Here is a 9,616-nt window from a genome sequence, read left to right on the forward strand (position 1 = left end):
CAGCCCCCCTGGGGGGTGATTTCTCACTTTCTGTCTCTCTGTCTCTCTGTCTGTCTGACGAGCGCACGTGCCCTATAGCGAAAAAACCTCTCAAAAAAAACATTATAAAAAAAAAATTAAAAAGTATATGGGTGTTCACATATATGTGGGAAAAAAATTTTTTTAAGATTTTTGCCATAGGGGGCCCAGCAGGTGACATGATGGCTAAAGGCACTGGACTCTCACATGGCTGACTGCAGTTCAAGTCCCAGACTTGGCAGCTTGCTTTCTCACTTTCCTTCTCTCTCTATTTCTAGCTCTATCCTCCTCTGGTCAGACCATAAATACATACATACATACATACATTTAAATAATTATTTTTAAAAAATTTTTTTAAAAATTTTTTGAGAAGACAGACCGAGAAACAGAAAGTGAGAAATCACTCCCCAGGGGGGATGGCCATGCCGTAATCCCTTCTCCTTTTCCCTCTCGGAATCTTGGGCATATACACACAAGTGCCCAGCATGAGTTTAAGCCACCAGGTCTGGGACTCAAACCGCAGTCAACTACATGGAAGTCCAGCAACATAGCCATTACACTAACTGCTGGTCCAAAAAAATAAAAACGGTTTTGCCATAGGGTGCATGTGCTCATTGGAGGCAGTGAGAGGGAAAGTAGGAAATCACCACCCACCTCCCCAAGGAGGGATGGCCATATGGCAATCCTTTCTCTTCCATCCTCCTCCTGGGATTTTAGGCATGCATGCACACACGCCCAGCATGGTTTTTTGTTTTCAAGCAATAATGTCCAGGACTCAAACTATGGTCAGCCAATGTGGGAGTCCAGTGCCTTAACCATGCCACCTGCTGGCCCCTATATGTGGAAATTTAACAGCACACATGCAGTACGCTAGTACACTAGAACAGAGGTTAGTAGGGACTTCTGGCTTAAACACACAGGACACCAATCAAAAATAACAACCAATAAGTTAACACTTCCTTAGTACTTACATGTACCAGGCACTGTTCTAAGCACGTTATACACAATTCATTTCATCCTCATGACAACCCTACGATTCAGAAAGTTTATAATGAAAAAACTAAAGCACAAAATAATTAAAAACAAACAAAAGAACCAGCCAGTAGCCTGGTGGTTAAAGCAGCTGGACCCCACATGACTAAATACGCAGTTCAAGTTCTAGGCCTGAAAGGAGAAATGAAGGGATTAAGAAGGGACTGTAGTGTGACCATCCCCCAGTGGGTGCTTCTCTCTCTCTCTCTCTCTCTGGAAAGCACATACATACTGTGGGGGAGAAGGGGGGAGCAGAGGAAAGAGCAAAAATAAAGTAACCTACACATAAGTGAAGCTGCAGAGCTGCAGAGAAACTGTGGAAATTTCAGATGAGTTGAGTGAGGAGGAATGCAAACTCATCAATCTTAATGACTGAACTGCAGGTCTAGATCTCTTGAGCATCAGTCCAGCTCACCAGCGGTTAAAGGGACCATGCTAGAAAGTAACCAGTAACTGCCGATGTATGCCTGTGTATGGGAATCTAGTAAAGGCAGAGTGAGGCAGAGGCACACATAAATGGATGAAATGGTAGAAAACTCGGAAAGGAAAACTAGACAAGACTCTGAGTGTCTAGTTGATAGACAAACCCAATATGGTCATTTTATTTTTACAAAAATAGGACTGGCCCTATAGCATAGCAATTAAGCCCTCTGTAGAAAAAGTCAGATCCCTGGGACCAGCAGTTAGCGTGATGGCTATGTTGCTAGACTCCCATGTAGCTGACTGCGGTTCGTGTCCCAGACTCAATGGCTTAAACACATGCTGGGCGTGTGTATGTGCGTGCCCAAGATCCCAAGAGGAGAATGGTGGAGAAGGGACTGGGGCATGGCCATTCCCCCTGGGGGGTGATTTCTCGCTCTCTGTCTCCCTGTCTCTCTCTTGTCTTTCTGGCGAGCGCACTCGCCCTATAACAAAAAAAAAAAAAAAAAAAAAAAACTCTCCCAAAAAAAAAAAAGCCAGATCCTACATGACAGACTAGAACTTGCATCCTAGCCCTGGAAGCTTGAAAAACATGCTAGGTGCACGCACATGCCCAGGATCCTGACAGGATGGAAAGCAGAACAAAAAGTGCTGTGATGTGACCAAGGCTGTTGGGTGTTGCTTTCTCTTGCACACATGCATACATCCGTGGCATTTAAAAACAAATTGTTTTTAATAAAATTTTACATTTTAAAAGGTTTGGTCTCAGTGTCAGCAAGGGGCATGGAGGTTAAGGCAGCTGGATACCACATGGCCAACTTTCTGGTTTGAGTCCCTGACCCAGCAGTTTGAATATCACACCAGGCGCATGTGTGCATGCCCAAATTCCCAAGAGAAGAGTGGAGAAGGGATTGCACTGAAGACATCCTGGGGGGAGGGTGGGGCTGATTTTGCACACACACACTCTCTCTCTCTGGTGAGCACCTGCACCCTACAAAAAAAAAAAAAAAAACTGGCCCAGCCTTGGCATAATGGTACCATACGGAACTGGGCTGGAAGCCATAAGACCAACCACAGTTTGGATTCCCGGCCCAGTTGGCCTGAAACACACACACATGCCCAAGATCCTCACAAGCTCTGGGCTAGGGGAAGGGGAACAAGGTGTGAAGAGACCCTGTCAAAGGCGCTTCTCCCTGTCTGTCTCTCTCTCATCCTGAAGAAAATAAATAGAATGGGACCAGCAGTGGCCTAATAGTTACGTCCCTGAACTCCCACGTAGTTTATCATGGTTTGAGTACCAGACCTGGTGGCTTAAAACTCATGCCAGGCACGTATGCGTGCGTGCCCAAGATCCCCAGAGAACAAAGGAGAAGGGACTGTGGTGTGGCCATCTCCCCTGAGGTGATTTCTCACTTTCTGTCTCTCACTGTTTGTCCAGCGAGCATATATGCCCTAAAGCAAAAATCTCAAAAAAAAAAAAAAAAAAAGGAAAGAAAATAAATAAAATTTAGAATAGGCTAAAGCACAAAGCCAGTAGGTAGCATGGTAGTAAAGGTTAGACTCCCACACGGCCAACCACAGTCGAGTCCCTGTCGACTTGCTTTCTCACTTGTCTTTCTCTCTTCTCTCTGTATCTCTCTGGTAAAGCACATGTCCTAAAGCAAACTTTAAAAAACATTTTTAGGGACCAACAGATGGCATAATGGTTACATTGCTGGATTCCCACATGGTCAACCTAGGTTCAAGTCCCAGATCCAACAGTTTAAAACTCACATTAGGGGCCAGCAGGTGGCGTGGTGGTTAAGGTGCTGGACTCCCACATGGCCAATCACAGTTTGAGTCCCGGACCTGGTGGCTTGCTTTCTCACTTTCCCTCTTCCTCTTCCTCTCTTTCACTCTGTCTCTCTCTGGTCAAATTAAAATAAATAAAGTTCACAAAAAAGATTTTAAGGGACTAGCAGTTAGCGTAATGGCTATGTCGCTGGACTCCCATGTAGTCGATAGCAGTTCGAGTCCCGGACCCAGTGGCTTAAACTCACACCGGGCGTGTGTACGTGCATGCCCAAGATCCCAAGAGGAGAATAGAGGGGAAGGATTGCAAGGGATTGCGGCATGGCCATCCCCCCTAGTGGGTGATTTCTCGCTTTCTCTCTCTCTGTCTCTCTCTGTCTTTCTGGCAAGCACACGCGGCCTATAGCAAAAACATCTCAAAAAAATAAATAAATATTTTAAAATATAGTTTAAAAAAAAAAAAAACTTCACATTAGACATGTGCGTGTGTGTGCCTAAAATCCTGAGAGGAGACTGGAAGAGAAGGGATTGCGGCGTGGTATGATTTCTCTCTCTGTTTCTCTCTGTCTCTCTGGTGAGTGCACATACCCTATAGCAAAAACCTCTCTAAAATGAAAAAAAAATTAATATCAATAAATTAAATAAATAGACTAAAATGCAGTAATATCCACTACAGAATTTAATCGACACTATTTTTTAAATAATTATTTTATTTTATTTATTTACTTATTTTAATTTGCATGTGCACTTACCAGAGAGAGGGAAAACAAGCTGCCAGGTCTGGGACTAAAACGAGTAGGCCATATGGGAGTCCAGCATCTTTAATCACTTGCTAGCCCCAACGGATACTATCTTAATTGAACTCCATGGGTACTCTAAGGCTAATTCACCAAAACTTCATAATGAATGGGAAGTTACTGTAAAACAGGACAAAGATTCAATGAGAACAAGTATAAGTCAGGGAAGCCCTAGGCTTAGGAGAATATGCTCTCCCACTGCACAGTGTCATCACATGATTCAGAATCTCTGGGAGCGCCTCCTAAATATGTAGATTCCTAAACTCTCCCAGCTTTCTACTGAATCGGACTTTAAGAAGTAGGACTCTCTGTTTCTGGTTTTTACTGGTTGCTATAGGATGCATGCACTTGACAGAGAGAGACAAGGAAGTGGGGCATGGGCTGGTGACATCACAATCCCTTCTCCAGTCTCCTCTAAGGATTTTGGGCATGTACACACATGCACCCGTCATGAGTTTCAAGATATTGGTTCGAGACTCAAACCATGGTTGGCCATGTGGGAGTCCAGCAATGTAACCATTATGCCATCTGCTGGTCCCAATAAAAATTTTTGGAAAGGGGTGGCTGGAAAGTAGTATGGTGGTTAAAGGGACCAGACTCCCACATGGCCAACGGCGGTTCGGGTCCCAGTCCTGGTAGCTTGCCTTCTCACCTTCTCTCTCTGATCAAACTAGAAAATAATAATAATAAATAATTAAATAAAAACTAATTCTTAAAAAAAAGGGGTGAGGTTTAGTTAGTTATAATTCTATAGAAACTACAAACTTGCATGCATAATACAGACATGTCCACTTTATCAAATCAGTCACGTCTTTATTCAGACAGAGGTTAGACACTCACTCTAAGGTGAGCACTGTCCAGTACACATACCGTTTGGTGGCAGCCCTGTCAGAACACCATATGACAAGCATTTTTTTTTTTAGAGAGGTTTTTGCTAAGGGGTGCGTACACTCACCAGAGAGACAGTGAAACACAGAGAGACAGAAAGCAAGAAATCACCCCCTAGGGGGGATGGCTACGCCACAATCCCTTCTCCATTCTCCTCTCAGAATCTTGAGCATGCATGCACGCACACACACACACACACACACACCCGCTATGAGTTTTAAGTCAATGAGTACAGGACTCCAACTGCGGTAAACTCTGTGGGAGTCCAGCAACGTAACCAATACACCATCTGCTGGTCCCGCATCATCCCTATTTTCTACATGCTACAACAAAACTAGACTGATTAAGTAAGCACAAGTCACTGCTACATAGGGCTACCACCAAACCGTGTGTGTACTGGACAGTGCTCACCTTAGAGTGAGTGTCTAACCTCTATCTGAAAAAGGACGTGACTTGGTCTTTCCCAAGACTAAGCTGCAAGTGGCAAAACCAGGAATTTCCCAATCTCTACTCTAGGGCTTCAGAACATTCAGGTCTCAACAATGGTTACTGATTCTGCTTCATTTCACAAATTAATAATGCAAATATGACCACCTCAGGCTCTCTTCGAAGTCCCAAACCCAGTGGCTTGAAAAACAAGCAGGGGGAACCAGCAGTTAGTGTAATGGCTATGTCGCTGGACTCCCATGTAGTCGACCACGGTTTCAGTCCCTGACCCAGTGGCTTAAACTCATGCCAGGCGTGTGTGTGTGCGTGCATGCCCAAGATCCCAAGAGGAGAATGGAGGGGAAGGGATTGCAGTGTGGCCATACCCCTAGGGGGTGATTTCTTGCTTTCTGTCTCTCTGTCTCTCTTTCTGGTGCACGTACATGCCCTATAGCAAAAACCTCTCCGAAAGAAAAAGAAAAGAAAAGAAAGGAAAAACAAGCAGGGCATGCGTGCATGCATTGCCCAAAATTCCAAGAGGAGAATGGAGAAGGAACTGCCGTGTGGCCATTCCCCCAGCGGGTGATTTCTCACTTTCCCTCTCTTTCTATGTCTCCAGCAAGCATATGCACTCTCTAGCAAATTTTCTTTAAAAGAACAGATAAAGGGGCTGGCAGGTGACATGGTGGTTAAGGCACTGGACTCCCACATGGTTGACCATGGTTCAAGTCCTAGACCTGGCAGCTTGTTTCTCACTCCCCTCTTCTCCCCCCAACACACACACACACACACACACTTTGTCCCTCTCTGGTCAAACTAAAGTAAATAAATAAAGTTAAATAAAATAATTCTTTTAAAAAATAGCTAAAAAGAAATGTATTTGTTATTGGGACCAGCAGTTGGCATAACAGCTATGTCACTGGAACTCCCATGTAGTCAACTGCGGTTAGAGTCCCAGACCCAATGGTTTAAACTCACGCTGGGCACATGTGCATGTGTGCCCAAGATCCCAAGAGGAGAGTGGAGGAGAAGGGATTGTGGCATGGACATCCCCCCTGGGGGGGTGATTTCTCACTTTCTGTCTTTTTCTAGTGAGCACACGCACCCTATAGCAAAAGCCTCTCCAAAAGAAAAAATAAGAAATGTATTTGTTACCTTCAGAAGGAGGAACTAACTCCAAACTGACAAGATTTGCAGAAATTCTGATTAAAACCCACATCCTTCTTACATCTCCCAGAATGAGAATTCTTTGTAAGGTCCTCTTCTCAATAAGCAGAAGACTCTTACAAATTTATATCATCTCCTGCTCAAGCCCTGAACCTCCTCAAGCAGCATGACATCACTCAGACCTTCTCATTTCCTTTCCTGTTCAACATACAATCCTCATGAATACCACCTAAGTATAACATAAAAATTCTGACAAACTCCCACAATCTTTTTTTTTTTAGGTTTTTGCCATAGGGTGCATACACTTGCTAGAAAGAGACGGAAAGAGAAAATGAGAAATGCTCCCCTCTCCCCGCCAGGGGAATGGCTATACCACAATCCCTACTCCTCCACTGTCTCTCAGATTTTGATGCGCATGCACCTGGTGTGATTCTCAAGCCACCAGGTCCAAAACTCAAACCACAGTTGACCATATGGGAGTCCCATCCTTGATCAACATGGCACCTGTACCCCATCTTCTGAAAAGAAACCCAAAATGTAAGCCGAAAAGGGATAAGGGCCAGCAGATGGCATAGCAGTTATGTTAGTTACAGGACTCCCAGATGGACATGGACTATGGTTCAAGTCCCGAATCCAGAGCCTTGAAACTCATACCAGGTGTGTGTGCATGCGTGCCCAAGATCCCACGAGGAAAATGGAGAAGGGACTGCAGTGTGGCCATCCCCGGGGGGGGGGGTGAAACCTCTCTCTCTCTCTCTCTCTCTCTCTCTCTCTCGCACATGCCCCCTAAGGCAAAAACCTCTAATAAATAAATAAATAAATTTTTTTAAAAGACAAAAAGGGTTCAAAAAAACTCCATGATAGTTCCTGCCTGAGAGGCTCTGTATCATTTAGAAAAAAATGCACGTCCTGATACTTCTCGTAAACAAAATAAAGTTCTATTTCCCAGGATTTTTTCCCCATATGCCCTCACTCAGAGCTATTGCCAAGACATTAAGTACACCAGGTCTTACTTCCAGCTCCTTCTAACATCTCACAGGCAACGATCTCAGCCTATCAGACTCTCCCTTACATTTCCTTTCACAGTCACTCCAACCTTTACAAATCAGCTCCAGTGTTTCTAATTCATATCCTGGTCAATAAAATCGCCATCCACCCAGTCTCAAGGTAGAAATCTTGGCCCACTCTCTTCCTAAACAATCACCAAATCGTGCTGCATTTGTCTCAGACATATTCCCAAAATTTGTTCCCCTCTTTATCCACGTAATCACAACTCAGTCAGATTTTTGGTCAACTGCATTCACTCTAAGCAGTCTCACTGCTTGATGTCCATTTTAATTGAAGGCGTTTTTTATTTATTTTATATACGAATAGCCCGCATGATTTCGTTCACTGGGTGGATATTATGGACAATCCATTCAGGGAAGATCACTTAGTCCAACTCGATGAAGCCTATGTCCTTCACTGACGGAAACACCAGCAGCACATGCTAAGGCAGGATTTCCGGATCAGACCGTGCAGGTTGGAGCACACACGGCAAGAGCGAGAGCCCTGGCCCGAATTTTCGCAGGTGGCTCCAGTAGAGCTGCTGATGACCCACCCTGCTTTCAGTGGGGCAACGAAGCAAAAGGCATGATTTCATTATTTTAACCTGCCCTTCTCTCACTCCCTAACTTAATGGCTCCACTTTCCTCAGTCCCATCTCCTGGCAGTCCCCCCTACCCCCCCTCAGTCCACATATCCTGTTCTGGAGAAATTTCTGGCACTTAAACACCATGTTATGTTTTTTCACTTGCACTTTCATCATGCCTTTGTGAATGCTACTCAACCTTCAACACCAAACTGAAGTCTTAACTGCTTCCTCCCTGCAAAGATTTCCCTGACCCCCCCAGGAAAGGCAGGTATGCCCTTTACACTGTATAAATGCCTTTTAATAGAGAGGCAACACAGCCCTGTAAAATTCTCACTAAATGAGTCTCTCTGATGTCTGTTAAGACAGATAACTCCTATTTCTAACCTCAGTACCAGCTACATACTAAGTGCTCAGTAAATGTGTGTTGGATACACAGTGCAAGTGCACCCTCATGTCTCTGGAATCAATTTTTTTGATTTGGTTATTTTCCCCAAATGTTCTGGATTCCTAAACTAAGCTTCATATGAAATTTCAAACTTCCTAACAACTGCTGGGGGGTGGGGGTGGGGTTCAAGTTTGTTTCTGTAACTACACAAACATCAAAAAAGTGAATAAATTACGCCTAAAAGTCCAATGAAAATCTTTAAAATCCCAAAGATGGGAACTTCCCCTTCACAAGCCTAACAAAAGGGTTCTACTTTTCCCTAAAACCAGAAAGGTACGGTGAAGGCTTCCTATAGAAACCTCCGTGCACATAAATCTAACAGAAGCACACCCAGAAGAATTCCGATTAACTTGTGCTAGGTGAACGGCAGGGACACACCATATTGGCCCTGGCTTACAGAGCAAGCGAGAGTTCCGGATGGCAAAGAAACAGCTCTCACTGATCTCAAAACTTTTTTCGGGAAAGGAAGCCTTGGTGAGGGTCTAACGGTCCAGAAACGTTTGTTCGGGCCTGGCCCGAGTCTCGACCTCCCCGCTGGCCAGCGGCAGCCCCCCTCGGCTTCCCCAGGAACCAGTTCCCCCTCTTATTCCGTCTCCACTCCTGCCTGAGTACAGGATCATTTCTCGGGTTCACACCAGGTAACCCCAGAAAGCAGTTCGCTTCCCTGATTCTCTGCGCCGGGTGGACCGCAGCCTGCGGGCGGGACACAGAAGATGGACAGGCTGGGGGCGCTCCCGGGACACCTGAGGACTTCGCACAGACCCGCCTCCCTCCGGCTCTCCCCGAGGTCTCGGCCCACGCCCAGGCCCCAGGGCGGAGGAAAACCCGAGCGGAGGGGCTCGCGAGGAAACGGGAGGGGCCGGGGCCGGCCCCGCGCTGGGTCAAAGGTTAGCCTCACTGCCCGGAGGCCCGGGGAGACTCCGGGGGGAGCAGGGACGTGGCCCGCACCAGGTAGTCCGAGAGGCAGGCGGCGGGAGGAGCACAGCCGCCCCTCGCTCG

The 9,616-nt window shown here is 45.7% G+C and overlaps 1 protein-coding gene across 1 annotated transcript in view; it reads right to left on the minus strand.

The window, feature by feature from the left end:
• ARMH3 (armadillo like helical domain containing 3) overlaps positions 1–9,616 on the minus strand; it is a 270,864-nt gene that overhangs the window by 260,871 nt on the left and 377 nt on the right. The window lies entirely within an intron of this gene.

Source organism: Tupaia chinensis, unplaced genomic scaffold (genome assembly GCF_000334495.1).
Source record: "Tupaia chinensis unplaced genomic scaffold, TupChi_1.0 Scaffold144255_1, whole genome shotgun sequence".
NCBI classification, from domain to species: Eukaryota; Metazoa; Chordata; class Mammalia; order Scandentia; family Tupaiidae; genus Tupaia; species Tupaia belangeri.